Source organism: Lolium perenne, chromosome 2 (genome assembly GCF_019359855.2).
Source record: "Lolium perenne isolate Kyuss_39 chromosome 2, Kyuss_2.0, whole genome shotgun sequence".
NCBI classification, from domain to species: Eukaryota; Viridiplantae; Streptophyta; class Magnoliopsida; order Poales; family Poaceae; genus Lolium; species Lolium perenne.
In genome coordinates, this window is record NC_067245.2 from 38,083,953 (window position 1) to 38,103,926 (window position 19,974).

Below are 19,974 nucleotides of genomic sequence, written 5' to 3' on the forward strand. Positions count from 1 at the left end.
GTCTTCTGGAAGCTTCGTGTGAAAATAGGCCCCTGGGCGTTGATTTCGTCCAATTCCGAGAATATTTCCTTACTAGGATTTCTGAAACCAAAAACAGCAGAAAACAGCAACTGGCTCTTCGGCATCTCGTTAATAGGTTAGTGCCGGAAAATGCATAAATATGACATGAAGTATGCATAAAACATGTAGATATCATCAATAATGTGGCATGGAACATAAGAAATTATCGATACGTCGGAGACGTATCATCTACCTCAACACTCAACATCAAGTGACCAAGGTCAAGCTTCAAGTTCTTCTCCGAGTGGTTCGGGGACAATCTTCATGGATAATGATATTCCCTATACCCCCGAGCCGTCCGGATCTCATGACAAAGTTGCCTCTTTCAACGACAATGGAGGTCAAGGCGAGGACCTAAACCGTGATGAAGGCGAAGAGGACTCACAAGAATCATCTCCTTTAGCCGACACTCGCCGTGAAGACCCCACTACAAGACACTTGCGTCTCAAGTCTCATTCCTTGCAAAACATCATTGGTGATCTAAAGAGAAATGTCACCACTCGGAGGCAACTTGCAAACTTTTGTGCGCACCATGCCTTTGTCTCTAGGGAGGAACCACTCAAAGTTGATGATGCTCTCAACGATCCCGATTGGTTGAATGCAATGCAAGAGGAACTCAACAACTTCAAGAGGAATGATGTATGGACTCTCATGAAGCGACCCGATCATTGCCGCAATGTTATCGGCACCAAGTGGATCTTCAAGAACAAGCAAGATGAAAGTGGCACGGTCATTCACAACAAAGCAAGATTGGTGGCACAAGGCTATTCTCAAGTCGAAGGCGTGGACTTTGGTGAAACCTTTCCACCCGTTGCAAGGCTTGAGTCCATCCGTATCCTTTTGGCCTTTGCCTCACATCATGGCTTTAAGTTGCAACAAATGGATGTTAAGAGTGCTTTTCTTAATGGTCCTCTACATGAGGAAGTATATGTGAAGCAACCCCCGGGGTTCGAGGACCCCCATTTCCCGGACCATGTCTTCAAGCTCAAAAAGGCCCTATATGGTCTCAAACAAGCTCCTAGAGCTTGGTATGAGCATCTCAAGGAGTTGCTTGAAGACCGTGGTTTCGAAGTGGGGAAAATCGATCCCACTCTTTTTACTAAGAAGGTTTGAGATGTCAATGATGGGTGAACTCAAGTACTTTCTTGGGTTCGAGATCAAGCAAATGCGACAAGGCACCTTCATCAATCAAGCAAAGTACCTCCAAGACATGCTCAAGCGCTTTGATATGAAGGATGCCAAGGGAATTGGAACTCCGATGCAACTCAAGTGACAACTCACTCTTGATGAGGGCAGCAAGGCGGTGGATACCAAGCTCTACCGTTCGATGATAGGTTCGCTTCTCTACCTTTGTGCATCTCGCCCGGATATAATGTTAAGCGTTGGTATGTGTGCACGGTTTCAAGCAAGTCCGAAGGAAAGCCACCTTGTGGCGGTCAAAAGGATCCTTCGATATTTAGTTGATACCCCTCACTTCGGACTATGGTACCCAAGGGACACGGACTTTGCATTGGTTGGTTTCACCGACTCCGATTGGGCGGGCGACAAGATTGATAGGAAGTCTACCTCCGGAGCATGTCACTTTCTTGGAAGATCTTTGGTGTGTTGGTCCTCGAAGAAGCAAAATTGTGTCTCCGTCTCCACCGCGGAAGCCGAGTATATTGCCGCGGCTAGTAGTTGTGCTCAAATCTTATGGATGAGGCAAACCTTGCGGGATTATGGACTCGATTATAGCAAGGTGCCTCTTTTGTGTGACAATGAGAGTGCAATCAAGATCGCCTACAATCCGGTTCTTCATGGCAAGACGAAGCACATTGAGATACGGAACCACTTCATCCGGGACCACATTGCTCGTGGAGATATTGTACTATCCTATATTGGCACCAAGGAGCAATTGGCGGACATCTTCACGAAGCCCTTGGATGAGAAGCGCTTTATTGAGTTGAGGCATGAGCTAAATATCATTGATCCATCGAACTTTGCTTGACCGTCGTGCGCACATACCAATCTTACCGTCTTATCTAGATGAAAGGCACGCATGGACATAGGGCGAGTGCGGTCTAAATCCATTGAGCTATCCCTCCCCCCATAATGCATAAAGAAATCCAAAACATTTGCTATTTGTCAATTAAGTGACTTATGAGCTTCATGTTGAGTTGTAGTCCGTGAGTCCTAGATACATCTACGTGACCTCACAACTACTATACTCTTACACGGTCGCTTCGGCCACCAACACCCCCTCTTTGAGGGTTTTTCGGTTCTTCGTGACCTTGTTTTGTCTTTCTTCTTTGCTTTCTTCTTCTTGTTTTTGAGAACCTCCTTCAAGCTTGTTTTCTCGTGATTTTTGCAAGCTTGGTTGTATGTTCTTTTTCTCCATCTCTCTAGTTTCATTACCCTCCTTTTTTGTGTTCCGATGCCAAAGGGGGAGAAGTTCCTAGGTGGATGGGGACCTTTGTTGTTTGTAGCCGTTTGGTTCTAGTTGCTTATCTTGTCTTATGGCTACATCAACAACCCTATGGAGGCATCTTATTGTGAGTTTGGGTATTCTCAAGGCTATGGTATGATAACTTCACCCAAATCTCCATGCATGATCTTATGTTGCCTCCATATTGTGCATATGCTACTTGAACATGTCATCTATCTATGTTGCATATGTGCTTGGATTGTAAAAACTAGGGGGAGTGATGTCTCTATAACATGTGTATTTGTATTCAAATACATATTCATGATATGCACATGTGTAGGGGGAGCTCCGTCGAGTTTTTGCAAATCTAATGATCTCATCATAATATCATATGTTATTGTCAACTCTTGTGTTGTCATCAAACACCAAAAAGGGGGAGATTGTAAGAGCAAAATTCACACCCCAAGTTTTGTGTGTTTGATGACAACACTTGAGTAATCTCACCGTGTGCCTTGAGTATCATTGTTAGATTTGCAAGTACACGGTGACCTCGCCGGACGCGTCAAGATCGGAAGACTGAAGCGTAGTTGATAGGTTTTCTGGTTTTGTGTGTGTTGCGAGGTAACATGGTTGGAGAGAGAAAGGGAAGAAAACCAGATTTAGCCAGGCCGGTACTACCGGTACCTGTAGCGGTAGTACCGCTACCCCTATAGGTACCGCCCTCGGTACCGCTCTGAGTCTGAGCTGAATTCGTCCCCCAGAACACGCTGCGGTACCCCTGCAGTACCTGGTACCGTAACGAGTTACGGTCGTACCGCCCTGGTACCGCTCTGGTACCGCTTTGGATCCAGTAAGGTCTGGACCCTATTGCGGTACCTCAAGCGGTACCTCATGCGGTAGTACCTCTCTGCGTCCTTTGACCAGATCTGGGAGGATTTCGAAGTCAGAGCGGTAGTACCGCTTCCCAGAAGCGGTAGTACCGCTTAGGCCAAATCTGGACATTACGGTTGGATTTGGAGGAGCCTATTTAAGGGCCCCTTCTTCCCCAACACGATTTTATCTCTTCCCCCTCTCTCTCTCCTCCATTGTTGCTGAGCTTAATCCTTGAGGTTCTCCTTCCCCATCCAACCAATCATGCCCAAACTTTGAGGATAGGTGGAGGAGACCCCGATCTATAGTTCTACCAAGAGAGATTTCACCAATACTAGCTATTCCTTAGTGGATCTTGGTGGTAGGGTTCCTTTGGTGGATCTTGGAGAAGAGTTCCTTTTGTGGAGCATTGGAGAGTTCCTTTGGTGGAGCATTGGAAGAGTTCCTTTGGTGGAGCATTGGTGATGGGTTCCTATGGTGGAGCATTGGAGATGTGCAGCTATGGAGTCTAGCTTGGTGATGTACTAGATCCATAGGGTGTTGGGAGCATCCTTGTGTGTGGAGCTCGCCCCAACCTTGTGAAGGAATCACCGCCTCGACCGGTGCCTTAGTGGAAGAGGGAGAGCACCTCCGTGGAGCTCTCTCGAGGAAGAAGGTGAGGCCTTCCTTCGTGGTGTGGCCGCCTAGTCTCTTGTGTGAGACTAGCACCTCCTCAACGCAGACGTACTTCCTTTAGTGGAAGGAACTGCGGGAAACAAACCTCGACTCGCCTCGCGCCCCCCGGTTGTCTCGCTCCTTACTCTCGTTATCTTGTTTATTCCTTTACTTGTTGCACTTGCCTGATATTCATTGTAGGATCACCCCTATTGCTAAAGTTCACACCTTTACCTTCCGTTGCATAAAAATTGAAAAAGACTAAAACTTGCCGTAGCGCCATTCACCCCCCCCCCCCCCTCTTGTTCGCTACGATCCATTCTGAAGAGATAGTGAAATGCAAGTGATATGGATGAATATGAGTGGTAATAACAATCTGAAATAAATATGGCAGCAAGTAAACATGCAGTAGAACAGTAAATAAATGGAGATTTGATATTTGGAAACAAGGCCTAGGGATCCTACTTTCACTAGTGGACACTCTCAACAATGATCACATAATAAAACTACTCTACACTCTCTTGTTGGATAACAAACACCATTCATTGTGTAGGGCTATAAAAGCACACCTCAAGCCAGAGTAAACAAGCTCCACAACATCCGGAGTTCATATTTAAATAACCTCTAGAGTGCATAATAGACCGTTGCAATTTAGACCGAGTACTAACATAGCATACACACTGTCAACAATAGCTATGAAAGGGGGAATAGATCGCATCAATACTATCATAGTAATAGTTAACTTCATAATCTACAAGAGATTACAATCATAATCTACGCCAAGTACTACATGATGCACACACTGTCAACATTACATCATGGAGGAGGAATAGACTACTTTAATAACATCACTAGAGTAGCACATAGATTAATAGTGATACAAAGCTCATGATCACATAAAGATCACATGGGAGAGAGAGATGAACCACATAGCTACCGGTAGAGCCCTCAGCCTCGGGGGAGAACTACTCCCTCCTCATCATGGGAAGCAGCGATGGCGATGAAGATGGCGGTGGAGATGGCTTCCGGGGGCAATTCCGCGTCCCGGCGGCGTGCCAGAACAGAGACTTCTATCCCCCGAACTTGACTTCGCGATGGCGGCGGCTCTGGAAGGTTTTCCGTATCGTGACTTATTGTTTTAGGGTTTTCGCGACGGAGGCTTTAAGTAGGCGGAAGGGCAGCCTCGGAGGGGCCCTAGGGGACCCACACACTAGGGGGCGCCTGATGTCTACTTCCCCCTCCTTTTCCTGTAGACAGTGTTGTGGATCACCCAAGGTTTATCGAACTCAGGGAGGAAGAGGTCAAAGATATCCCTCTCATGCAACCCTGCAACCACAAAGCAAGAAGTCTCTTGTGTCCCCAACACACCTAATAGGTGCACTAGTTCGGCGAAGAGACAGTGAAATACAGGTGGTATGAATAAGTATGAGCAATAGCAACGGTGCCAGAAAGTAGCTTGCTGGCGTGTAGTTGATGGTGGTAGTATTGCAGCAGTAGTAATGCAGTAAAACAGTAAACAAGCAGCGATAGCAGTATTTAGGAACAAGGCCCAGGGATTACACTTTCACTAGTGGACACTCTCAACATTGATCACATAACAGAATAGATAAATGCATACTCTACACTTTTGTTGGATGATGAACACATTGCGTAGGATTACACGAACCCTCAATGCCGGAGTTAACAAGCTCCACAATTAATGTTCATATTTTAGTAACCTTATAGTGTAAGATAGATCAAAAGACTAAACCAAGTACTAACATAGCATGCACACTGTCACCTTCATGCATATGTAGGAGGAATAGATCACATCAATATTATCATAGCAATAGTTAACTTCGCAATCTACAAGAGATCATGATCATAGCATAAACCAAGTACTAACACGGATGCACACACTGTCACCATTACATCGTGCAGGAGGAATAAAACTACTTTAATAACATTGCTAGAGTAGCACATAGATAAATTGTGATACAAACATGTTGCAATCATAAAGAGATATAAATAAGCACTTCACTATGCTTTTCATAACAGTGAGTAAGTATTCTGTGAAATATAGCCTAAGAGACCCACACGGTGCACACACTGTCACCTTTACACACGTGGGACAAGGAGTCTCCGGAGATCACATAAGTAAAACTCACTTGACTAGCATAATAACATCTAGATTACAAGCATCATCATATGAATCTCAATCATGTAAGGCAGCTCATGAGATTATTGTATTGAAGTACATAGGAGAGAGATGAACCACATAGCTACCGGTACAGCCCCGAGCCTCGATGGAGAACTACTCCCTCCTCATGGGAGCAGCAGCGGTGATGAAGATGGCGGTGGAGATTGCAGCGGTGTTGATGGAGAAGCCTTCCGGGGGCACTTCCCCGTTCCGGCAGCGTGCCGGAACAGAGACTCCTGTCCCCCAGATCTTGGCCTCGCGATGGCGGCGGCTCTGGAAGGTTTATGTGGTTTTCGTCAATCGTGTCAGGGTTTTCGATCCAGGGGCTTTATATAGGCGAAGAGGCGGCGCAGGAGGGCTTCTGGGGGGGCCCACACTATAGGGGGGCGCGCCCCCCCTTGGCCGCGCCGGGGTGTGGTGTGGGGCCCCCAGGGCTCCCCTCTGGCGGCTCTCGGGTGTTCTGGATGGTTCCGGGAAAAATAGGAACCTGGGCGTTGATTTCGTCTGATTCCGAGAATATTCGTTACTAGGATTTCTGAAACCAAAAACAGCAGAAAACAGGAACTGGCACTTCGGCATCTTGTTAATAGGTTAGTTCTAGAAAATGCACGAATATGACATAAAGTGTGCATAAAACATGTAGATAACATCAATAATGTGGCATGGAACATAAGAAATTATCGATACGTCGGAGACGTATCAGCATCCCCAAGCTTAGTTCTGCTCGTCCCGAGCAGGTAAAACGATAACACAGATAATTTCTGGAGTGACATGCCATCATAACCTTGATCATACTATTTGTAAAGCATATGTAGTGAATGCAGCGATCATAACAATGTATATGACATGAGTAAACAAGTGAATCATAAAGCAAAGACTTTTCATGAATAGCACTTCAAGACAAGCATCAATAAGTCTTGCATAAGAGTTAACTCATAAAGCAATAATTCAAAGTAAAGGCATTGAAGCAACACAATGGAAGATTAAGTTTCAGCGGTTGCTTTCAACTTGTAACATGTATATCTTATGGATAGTTGTCAATGCAAAGAAATATAACAAGTGCAATAAGCAAGTATGTAAGAATCAATGCACAGTTCACACAAGTGTTTGCTTCTTGAGGTGGAGAGAAATAGGTGAACTGACTCAACAATGAAAGTAAAAGAATTGTCCTCCATAGAGGAAAAGCATCGATTGCTATATTTGTGCTAGAGCTTTGATTTTGAAAACATGAAACAATTTTGTCAACGGTAGTAATAAAGCATATGTATCATGTAAATTATATCTTACAAGTTGCAAGCCTCATGCATAGTATACTAATAGTGCCCGCACCTTGTCCTAATTAGCTTGGACTACCGGATCATCACAATGCACATGTTTTAACCAAGTGTCACAAAGGGGTACCTCTATGCCGCCTGTACAAAGGTCTAAGGAGAAAGCTCGCATTGGATTTCTCGCTATTGATTATTCTTCAACTTAGACATCCATACCGGGACAACATAGACAACAGATAATGGACTCCTCTTTTATGCATAAGCATGTAACAACAATTAATAATTTTCTCATTTGTGATTGAGGATATATGTCCAAAACTGAAACTTCCACCATGGATCATGGCTTTAGTTAGCGGCCCAATGTTCTTCTCTAACAATATGCATGCTTAACCATAAGGTGGTAGATCGCTCTTACTTCAGACAAGACGAACATGCATAGCAACTCACATGAAATTCAACAAAGAATAGTTGATGGCGTCCCCAGTAAACATGGTTATCGCACAACAAGCAACTTAATAAGAGATAAAGTGCATAATTACATATTCAATACCACAATAGTTTTTAAGCTATTTGTCCCATGAGCTATATATTGCAAAGGTGAATGGAATTTTAAAGGTAGCACTCAAGCAATTTACTTTGGAATGGCGGAAAATACCATGTAGTAGGTAGGTATGGTGGACACAAATGGCATAGTGGTTGGCTCAAGTATTTTGGATGCATGAGAAGTATTCCCTCTCGATACAAGGTTTAGGCTAGCAAGGTTGTTTGAAACAAACACAAGTATGAACTAGTACAGCAAAACTCACATAAAAGACATATTACAAGCATTATAACACTATACATCGTCTTCCTTGTTGTTCAAACACCTTACTAGAAATTATCTAGACCTTAGAGAGACCGATTATGCAAACCAAATTTTAGCATGCTCTATGTATTTCTTCACTAATAGGTGCAAAGTATATGATGCAAGAGCTTAAACATGAGCACAACAATTGCCAAGTATCACATTATCCAAGACATTATAGCAATTACTACATGTATTATTTTCCAATTCCAACCATATAACAATTTAACGAAGAAGAAACTTCGCCATGAATACTAAAAGCTAAGAACACATGTGTTCATATGCAACAGCGGAGCGTGTCTCTCTCCCACACAAGCATGATGTAATCCAATTTATTCAAACACAAACAAAAATAAAAGCATACAGACGCTCCAAGTAAAGCACATAAGATGTGACCGAATAAAAATATAGTTTCAAGAGAAGGAACCTGATAATTTGTCGATGAAGAAGGGGATGCCTTGGGCATCCCCAAGCTTAGACGCTTGATTCTTCTTGATATATGCAGGGGTGAACCACCGGGGCATCCCCAAGCTTAGAGCTTTCACTCTTCTTGATCATAGTATATCATCCTCCTCTCTTGACCCTTGAAAACTTCCTTCACACCAAACTTCTCATAAACTTCATTAGAGGGGTTAATACATAATCAAAAACTCACATGTTCAGAGGTGACACAATCATTCTTAACACTTCTGGACATTGCTCAAAGCTACTGGAAGGTAATGGAACAAATAAATCCACCCAACATAGCGAAAGAAGCAATGCGAAATAAAAGGCAGAATCTGTCAAAACAGAACAGTCCGTAAAGACGAATTTTTAATAAATACTTCCATTGCTCAGATCAGAAAACTCAAAACTAATGAAAGTTGTGTACATATCTGAGGAACACGCACGTAAATTGGCATATTTTTCTGATTTTTCTACAGAGAAAACAGACCAGATTCGTGACAGATAGAAATCTGTTTCTGCGCAGAAATCCAAATCTAGTATCAACCTTCGATTAGAGGCTTCACTTGGCACAACAAAACACAAAACAAAGATAAGGAGAGGTTGCTACAGTAGTAAACAACTTCCAAAACACAAATATAAAACAAAGTACTGTAGCAAAATAACACATGGGTTATCTCCCAAGAAGTTCTTTCTTTATAGCCATTAAGATGGGCTCAGCAGTTTTAATGATGCACTCGCAAGAAATAGTATTTGAAGCAAAAGAGAGCATCAAGAGGCAAATACAAAACACATTTAAGTCTAACATGCTTCCTATGAAGAGGAATCTTGTACACAAATAAATTCATGAAGAGCAAAGTGACAAGATTAGGAAGATAAAACAAGTATAGCTTCAAAAATTTAAGCACATAGAGAGGCATTCTAGTAACATGAAAATTTCCACAACCATATTTTCCTCTCTCATAATAACTTTCAGTAGTGTCATGAGCAAACTCAACAATATAACTATCACATAAAGCATTCTTATCATGAGTCTCATGCATAAAATTATTACTCTCCACATAGGCATAATCAATTTTATTAGTAATAGTGGGAGCAAATTCAACAAAGTAGCTATCATTATTATTCTCATCATCAAATATAGGAGGCATATTGTAATCATAATCAAATTCACTCTCCATAGTAGGTGGTAACAAAAGACTACTATCATTATAATCATCATAAATAGGAGGCAAAGTATCATCAAAGAAAAATTTCTCCTCAATGCTTGGGGGACTAAAAAGATCATGAAAACCAGCTTCCCCAAGCTTAGAACTTTCTATATTATTATCAACAATGGTGTTCAAAGCGTTCATACTAATATTACTACCAGCATGCAAATAAGATTCCATAGGTTTTTTAATTTTCGCATCAAACAATCCATGTTTTAAATCAGGAAATAGAAATAGAAGCTCATTCTTGTCCATTATGCCAAACTAGTGTAAACAAGAAACAAAAAGATGCAATTGCAGGATCTAAAGGAAATAGCTTTGAGTACTTACAGTGCCGGAAAATAGCTTGGTAGCCGAGGTCCGGAGTGTGAGCACCTTTTACCTTTCCTCCCCGGCAACGGCGCCAGAAAATAGCTTGATGTCTACTTCCCCCTCCTTTTCCTGTAGACAGTGTTGGGCCTCCAAGAGCAGAGGTTTGTAGAACAGCAGCAAGTTTTCCCTTAAGTGGATCACCCAAGGTTTATCGAACTCAGGGAGGAAGAGGTCAAAGATATCCCTCTCATGCAACCCTGCAACCACAAAGCAAGAAGTCTCTTGTGTCCCCAACACACCTAATAGGTGCACTAGTTCGGCGAAGAGACAGTGAAATACAGGTGGTATGAATAAGTATGAGCAATAGCAACGGTGCCAGAAAGTAGCTTGCTGGCGTGTAGTTGATGGTGGTAGTATTGCAGCAGTAGTAACGCAGTAAAACAGTAAACAAGCAGCGATAGCAGTATTTAGGAACAAGGCCTAGGGATTACACTTTCACTAGTGGACACTCTCAACATTGATCACATAACAGAATAGATAAATGCATACTCTACACTTTTATTGGATGATGAACACATTGCGTAGGATTACACGAACCCTCAATGCCGGAGTTAACAAGCTCCACAATTAATGTTCATATTTTAGTAACCTTATAGTGTAAGATAGATCAAAAGACTAAACCAAGTACTAACATAGCATGCACACTGTCACCTTCATGCATATGTAGGAGGAATAGATCACATCAATATTATCGTAGCAATAGTTAACTTCGCAATCTACAAGAGATCATGATCATAGCATAAACCAAGTACTAACACGGATGCACACACTGTCACCATTACATCGTGCAGGAGGAATAAAACTACTTTAATAACATTGCTAGAGTAGCACATAGATAAATTGTGATACAAACATGTTGCAATCATAAAGAGATATAAATAAGCACTTCACTATGCTTTTCATAACAGTGAGTAAGTATTCTGTGAAATATAGCCTAAGAGACCCACACGGTGCACACACTGTCACCTTTACACACGTGGGACAAGGAGTCTCCGGAGATCACATAAGTAAAACTCACTTGACTAGCATAATGACATCTAGATTACAAGCATCATCATATGAATCTCAATCATGTAAGGCAGCTCATGAGATTATTGTATTGAAGTACATAGGAGAGAGATGAACCACATAGCTACCGGTACAGCCCCGAGCCTCGATGGAGAACTACTCCCTCCTCATGGGAGCAGCAGCGGTGATGAAGATGGCGGTGGAGATTGCAGCGGTGTTGATGGAGAAGCCTTCCGGGGGCACTTCCCCGTTCCGGCAGCGTGCCGGAACAGAGACTCCTGTCCCCCAGATCTTGGCCTCGCGATGGCGGCGGCTCTGGAAGGTTTCTGTGGTTTTCGTCAATCGTGTCAGGGTTTTCGATCCAGGGGCTTTATATAGGCGAAGAGGCGGCGCAGGAGGGCTTCTGGGGGGCCCACACTATAGGGGGGCGCCCCCCCCCCCTTGGCCGTGCCGGGGTGTGGTGTGGGGCCCCCAGGGCTCCCCTCTGGCGGCTCTCGGGTGTTCTGGATGGTTCCGGGAAAAATAGGAACCTGGGCGTTGATTTCGTCTAATTCCGAGAATATTTCGTTACTAGGATTTCTGAAACCAAAAATAGCAGAAAACAGGAACTGGCACTTCGGCATCTTGTTAATAGGTTAGTTCTAGAAAATGCACGAATATGACATAAAGTGTGCATAAAACATGTAGATAACATCAATAATGTGACATGGAACATAAGAAATTATCGATACGTCGGAGACGTATCAGCGCCCCCCCTTGGCCGCGCCGCCATGTGAGGTGGGGCCCCCTTGGCTCCCCTCTGGTCCCTCTTGGGTGCTCTAGAAGCTTCCGGGAAAAATAATATATTGGGCGTTGGTTTCGTCCGATTCCGAGAATATTTCCTTTGTAGGATTTCTGAAACCAAAAACAGCAGAAAACAGCAACTGGCCCTTCGGCATCTTGTTAATAGGTTAGTTTCGGAAAACACATAAATATGACATAAAGTGTGTATAAAACATGTGAGTATCATCATAAAAGTAGCATGGAACATAAGAAATTATAGATACGTTTGAGACGTATCAAGGAGCGTCCAACGGGCCGCGATAGGGCCAAGGCCGCAGCACTTAAGGGTAGGAGGAAGGGGAAGGAATCCTCATCAAGCAGTGAGGTAGGAAGTAAATCCTTCGCGATGAGGAACATGATGAAGGGTTTAGTGAAGGCTAAGCTATTCAAGCAATGAAACAAAATGAAAGACCGATCAACCGACGACATGAACAAAGTAGAAAAGCGCAAACATGCGAAGGCCATCAAGATGGTGGAAAAAGAGCTTGGTCTGGAAGATGATGACGACGAGGAGGAGGAGCAGGAAGAAGAGGAAGAGGAGTAGATTTTTTATTTATTGTGTAATTTTTAAAATTTATTATGCAATTTTATTAATTATTATGTAATCGGTAACATTTTTAGTTGAATAAAATAATTTTCTTGCATTATTTTGAATGTCTACAAAAAATCGAGTGAAATAACTTAGTCTAAAAAAGAAATGATGATGTGGAGGAGAGAGAAGTGAGAGCTGGCACTATAGCCTGTGCACTGGCACCGTTGGGTGAAAGTGGGGTGAGAGTAGGGTGAGAGTGAGGAAAAAAGCTGACGTGGCAGGCTATAGTGTGGTGATGCATTGGCGTCCACTTGGTGTAGTTGCTCAACCTCCTCTGAACGAATAGCTTCAATATATATAATTATATATGCATCCGAAAACTTGCAAACGAAGGTCGGGCTACATAGCCCTTTATTTTCAAAAATTCAGAATCATAGTTTTAAGTTTAAAAAATCTGAAAACAAAATTCTGTATGTAGACAATGATGAAATATACAAACATGCAAAATTTTAATGTGAAATTATTTGTATTGTATACTACACAAAAATGACAAAATCTGAGGTTTTATAGTTTTGAAATGTGCACTATTCATTATTCTCAGTTCCACACATTTGTCATTTTTGTGTAGCTTAAAGTACTATGAATTTCACATCGATATTTTGCATGTTTGTAGATTCCATCATTGGCTACATCTAGGATTTTTTTCAAATTTTTGTAAAACTTAAAAATATTATTTTTGAATTTTTAAAATAAAGAGCTACATGTAACTCGGCCTCCATTTTTCCACTCTATATGCATTGGTATATATAATTATATATGCATCGGTGATGGAATCTCCATGTTGCATGCTAGGTCTTAGGGCATCTCCAATGTGGCGACACATCCCGCGCCCGCGCGTCCGGATGGGTCAAAATGGACAAAAACCCGGTCCAGCACGCGGACCCATCCGTAAAATGGATGCCCGCGGCGTCCGGGACGACCGAAAGCCGGCCCAAATCTGGGCCGCGTTTGCGTGACCGCGGACGCCGATCGCTGGCCGCTCGCGTCCTCCCCTTGTCCTCCCCTGGCCTGCCTGTCTGCCTCCCAAAACACAGCCCCCTCGCACACATCTCCTACCGCTCCGCCGCCACCCCAGGAACGGCGATTTGGGAGCGCTGTCGACGCTGGACACCATCGTCGAAACGCTAACAAGCGGTGCGGAAGCATAGGACGTGGCCCCGTGCTTTGGCGTTGTGCTTTCGCGGCCTCGTAGCAGAGTCGGAGGACGCCGTCACCGGCGATGTTGCCCTCTCGCCGTCACGAGACCTCCCGCCGTCAGCAGCTTAGCTGTTGCCGCCAGAGATGAGCTCTCGTGCACCGTGTTTCCAGACCACAAGTTGGGCGGGACGGCCATCACCTGCAGGTCCCTACGGACGCATTGGATGGCCTCCGCCTGCGAGGTGTTTGATGAAATGGGCGATATAAAATTTGTCCCATTTCATCTGTAGATCATGGACAGCGACGACGAGTACTTCTTCAAGAACTTCATCGACACATCGTCAAACGAGGAGTCCGACGACGTGTTTCTCACGGAGGCTGCGTGATGGTGCTTATTGTAACGCTGATTTCACACTGTTGGAGAACCCCAAGAGGAAGGTATGATGAACACATTAGCAAGTTTTTCCTCAATAAGAAATCAAGGTTTAATCGACCAGTAGGAGAAAGACGTGACTTCTAAAGGTGTTGCTAGCTGACTAATGGCAGGACGCACTACCGGCGTCAGCAACAATGTGGAACCTGCACACAACACAACCAAACTACTTTGCCCCAACTTATAGTGAGGTTGTCAATCTCACCGGTTTGGTGAACGCAAAGAATTAGATCTATCGAGTGGAAAGAGATGTTTGCAGAAAGTAAACAGAATAAGAATTGCAGTAAAATTTATCAGTAAAGGAAACAGGACTGGGGTCCACAGTTCACTAGAGGTGTCTCTCCATAAAGACAAATAGCTTGACATGGGGTGAGAGTGGGGTGAGAGTGAGGAAAAAAGATGACGTGGCAGGCTATAGTGTGGTGATGCATTGGCGTCCACTTGGTGTAGTTGCTCAACCTCCTCTGAACGAATAGCTTCAATATATATAATTATATATGCATCCGAAAACTTGCAAACGAAGGTCGGGCTACATATAGACCTTTATTTTCAAAAATTCAGAATCATAGTTTTAAGTTTAAAAAATCTGAAAACAAAATTCTGTATGTAGACAATGATGAAATATACAAACATGCAAAATTTTAATGTGAAATTATTTGTATTGTATACTACACAAAAATGACAAAATCTGAGGTTTTATAGTTTTGAAATGTGCACTATTCATTATTCTCAGTTCCACACATTTGTCATTTTTGTGTAGCTTAAAGTACTATGAATTTCACATCGATATTTTGCATGTTTGTAGATTCCATCATTGGCTACATCTAGGATTTTTTTCAAATTTTTGTAAAACTTAAAAATATTATTTTTGAATTTTTAAAATAAAGAGCTAAATGTAACTCGGCCTCCATTTTTCCACTCTATATGCATCGGTATATATAATTATATATGCATCGGTGGTGGAATCTCCATGTTGCATGCTAGGTCTTAGGGCATCTCCAATGTGGCGACACATCCCGCGCCCGCGCGTCCGGATGGGTCAAAATGGACAAAAACCCGGTCCAGCACGCGGACCCATCCGTAAAACGGATGCCCGCGGCGTCCGGGACGACCGAAAGCCGGCCCAAATCTGGGCCGCGTTTGCGTGACCGCGGACGCCGATCGCTGGCCGCTCGCGTCCTCCCCTTGTCCTCCCCTGGCCTGCCTGTCTGCCTCCCAAAACACAGCCCCCTCGCACACATCTCCTACCGCTCCGCCGCCACCCCAGGAACGGCGATTTGGGAGCGCTGTCGACGCTGGACACCATCGTCGAAACGCTAACAAGCGGTGCGGAAGCATAGGACGTGGCCCCGTGCTTTGGCGTTGTGCTTTCGCGGCCTCGTAGCAGAGTCGGAGGACGCCGTCACCGACGATGTTGCCCTCTCGCCGTCACGAGACCTCCCGCCGTCAGCAGCTTAGCTGTTGCCGCCAGAGATGAGCTCTCGTGCACCGTGTTTCCAGACCACAAGTCGGACGGGACGGCCATCACCTGCAGGTCCCTACGGACGCATTGGATGGCCTCCGCCTGCGAGGTGTTTGATGAAATGGGCGATATAAAATTTGTCCCATTTCATCTGTAGATCATGGACAGCGACGACGAGTACTTCTTCAAGAACTTCATCGACACATCGTCAAACGAGGAGTCCGACGACGTGTTTCTCACGGAGGCTGCGTGATGGTGCTTATTGTAACGCTGATTTCACACTGTTGGAGAACCCTAAGAGGAAGGTATGATGAACACATTAGCAAGTTTTTCCTCAGTAAGAAATCAAGGTTTAATCGACCAGTAGGAGAAAGACGTGACTTCTAAAGGTGTTGCTAGCTGACTAATGGCAGGACGCACTACCGGCGTCAGCAACAATGTGGAACCTGCACACAACACAACCAAACTACTTTGCCCCAACTTATAGTGAGGTTGTCAATCTCACCGGTTTGGTGAACGCAAAGGATTAGATCTATCGAGTGGAAAGAGATGTTTGCAGAAAGTAAACAGAATAAGAATTGCAGTAAAATTTATCAGTAAAGGAAACAGGACTGGGGTCCACGGTTCACTAGAGGTGTCTCTCCATAAAGACAAATAGCTTGACATGGGGTGAGAGTGGGGTGAGAGTGAGGAAAAAAGCTGACGTGGCAGGCTATAGTGTGGTGATGCATTGGCGTCCACTTGGTGTAGTTGCTCAACCTCCTCTGAACGAATAGCTTCAATATATATAATTATATATGCATCCGAAAACTTGCAAACGAAGGTCGGGCTACATATAGACCTTTATTTTCAAAAATTCAGAATCATAGTTTTAAGTTTAAAAAATCTGAAAACAAAATTCTGTATGTAGACAATGATGAAATATACAAACATGCAAAATTTTAATGTGAAATTATTTGTATTGTATACTACACAAAAATGACAAAATCTGAGGTTTTATAGTTTTGAAATATGAATTATTCATTATTCTCACTTCCACACATTTGTCATTTTTGTGTAGCCTAAAGTACTACGTATTTCACATCGATATTTTGCATGTTTGTAGATTCCATCATTGGCTACATCTAGGATTTATTTCAATTTTTTTTTAAAACTTAAAAATATTATTTTTGAATTTTTAAAATAAAGAGCTACATGTAACTCGGCCTCCATTTTTCCACTCTATATGCATCGGTATATATAATTATATATGCATCGGTGCTGGAATCTCCATGTTGCATGCTAGGTCTTAGCGCATCTCCAACGTGGCGACACGTCCCGCGCCCGCGCGTCCGGATGGGTCAAAATGGACAAAAACCCGGTCCAGCACGCGGACCCATCCGTAAAACGGATGCCCGCGGAGTCCGGGACGACCGAAAGCCGGCCCAAATCTGGGCCGCGTTTGCGTGACCGCGGACGCCGCTCGCGTCCTCCCCTTGTCCTTCCCTGGCCTGCATGTCTGCCTCCCAAAACACAGCCCCCTCGCACACATCTCCTACCGCTCCGCCGCCACCCCAGGAACGGCGATTTGGGAGCGCTGTCGACGCTGGACACCATCATCGAAACGCTAACAAGCGGTGCGGAAGCATAGGACGTGGCCCCGTGCTTTGGCGTTGTGCTTTCGCGGCCTCGTAGCAGAGTCGGAGGACGCCGTCACCGACGATGTTGCCCTCTCGCCGTCACGAGACCTCCCGCCGTCGGCTGAGCTTAGAGCATTTGTTGCCGCCAGAGATGAGCTCTCGTGCACCGTGTTTCCAGACCACAAGTCGGGCGGGACGGCCATCACCTGCAGGTCCCTACAGACGCATTGGATGGCCTTCGCCTGCGAGGTGTTTGATGAAATGGGCGATATAAAATTTGTCACATTTCATCTGTAGATCATGGACAGCGACGACGAGTACTTCTTCAAGAACTTCATCGACACATCGTCAAACGAGGAGTCCGACGACGTGTTTCTCACGGAGGCTGCGTGATGGTGCTTATTGTAACGTTGATTTCACACTGTTGGAGAACCCCAAGAGGAAGGTATGATGAACACAGTAGCAAGTTTTTCCTCAGTAAGAAATCAAGGTTTAATCGACCAGTAGGAGAAAGACGTGACTTCTAAAGGTGTTGCTAGCTGACTAATGGCAGGACGCACTACCGGCGTCAGCAACAATGTGGAACCTGCACACAACACAACCAAACTACTTTGCCCCAACTTATAGTGAGGTTGTCAATCTCACCGGTTTGGTGAACGCAAAGGATTAGATCTATCGAGTGGAAAGAGATGTTTGCAGAAAGTAAACAGAATAAGAATTGCAGTAAAATTTATCAGTAAAGGAAACAGGACTGGGGTCCACGGTTCACTAGAGGTGTCTCTCCATAAAGACAAATAGCTTGACATGGGGTGAGAGTGGGGTGAGAGTGAGGAAAAAAGATGACGTGGCAGGCTATAGTGTGGTGATGCATTGGCGTCCACTTGGTGTAGTTGCTCAACCTCCTCTGAACGAATAGCTTCAATATATATAATTATATATGCATCCGAAAACTTGCAAACGAAGGTCGAGCTACATATAGACCTTTATTTTCAAAAATTCAGAATCATAGTTTTAAGTTTAAAAAATCTGAAAACAAAATTCTGTATGTAGACAATGATGAAATATACAAACATGCAAAATTTTACTGTGAAATTATTTGTATTGTATACTACACAAAAATGATAAAATCTGAGGTTTTATAGTTTTGAAATATGCACTATTCATTATTCTCAGTTCCACACATTTGTCATTTTTGTGTAGCCTAAAGTACTACGTATTTCACATCGATATTTTGCATGTTTGTAGATTCCATCATTGGCTACATCTAGGATTTATTTCATTTTAAAAAAAAAAAAACTTAAAAATATTATTTTTGAATTTTTAGAATAAAGAGCTACATGTAACTCGGCCTCCATTTTTCCACTCTATATGCATCGGTATATATAATTATATATGCATCGGTGGTGGAATCTCCATGTTGCATGCTAGGTCTTAGCGCATCTCCAACGTGGCGACACATCCCGCGCCCGCGCGTCCGGATGGGTCAAAATGGACAAAAACACGGTCCAGCACGCGGACCCATCCGTAAAACGGATGCCCGCGTAGTCCGGGACGACCGAAAGCCGGCCCAAATCTGGGCCGCGTTTGCGTGACCGCGGACGCCGATCGCTGGCCGCTCGCGTCCTCCCCTTGTCCTCCCCTGGCCTGCCTGTCTGCCTCCCAAAACACAGCCCCCTCGCACACATCTCCTACCGCTCCGCCGCCACCCCAGGAACGGCGATTTGGGAGCGCTGTCGACGCTGGACACCATCGTCGAAACGCTAACAAGCGGTGCGGAAGCATAGGACGTGGCCCCGTGCTTTGGCGTTGTGCTTTCGCGGCCTCGTAGCAGAGTCGGAGGACGCCGTCACCGACGATGTTGCCCTCTCGCCGTCACGAGACCTCCCGCCGTCAGCAGCTTAGCTGTTGCCGCCAGAGATGAGCTCTCGTGCACCGTGTTTCCAGACCACAAGTCGGGCGGGACGGCCATCACCTGCAGGTCCCTAAGGACGCATTGGATGGCCTTCGCCTGCGAGGTGTTTGATGAAATGGGCGATATAAAATTTGCCCCATTTCATCTGTAGATCATGGACAGCGACGACGAGTACTTCTTCAAGAACTTCATCGACACATCGTCAAACGAGGAGTCCGACGACGTGTTTCTCACGGAGGCTGCGTGATGGTGCTTATTGTAACGTTGATTTCACACTGTTGGAGAACCCCAAGAGGAAGGTATGATGAACACAGTAGCAAGTTTTTCCTCAGTAAGAAATCAAGGTTTAATCGACCAATAGGAGAAAGACGTGACTTCTAAAGGTGTTGCTAGCTGACTAATGGCAGGACGCACTACCGGCGTCAGCAACAATGTGGAACCTGCACACAACACAACCAAACTACTTTGCCCCAACTTATAGTGAGGTTGTCAATCTCACCGGTTTGGTGAACGCAAAGGATTAGATCTATCGAGTGGAAAGAGATGTTTGCAGAAAGTAAACAGAATAAGAATTGCAGTAAAATTTATCAGTAAAGGAAACAGGACTGGGGTCCACGGTTCACTAGAGGTGTCTCTCCATAAAGACAAATAGCTTGACATGGGGTGAGAGTGGGGTGAGA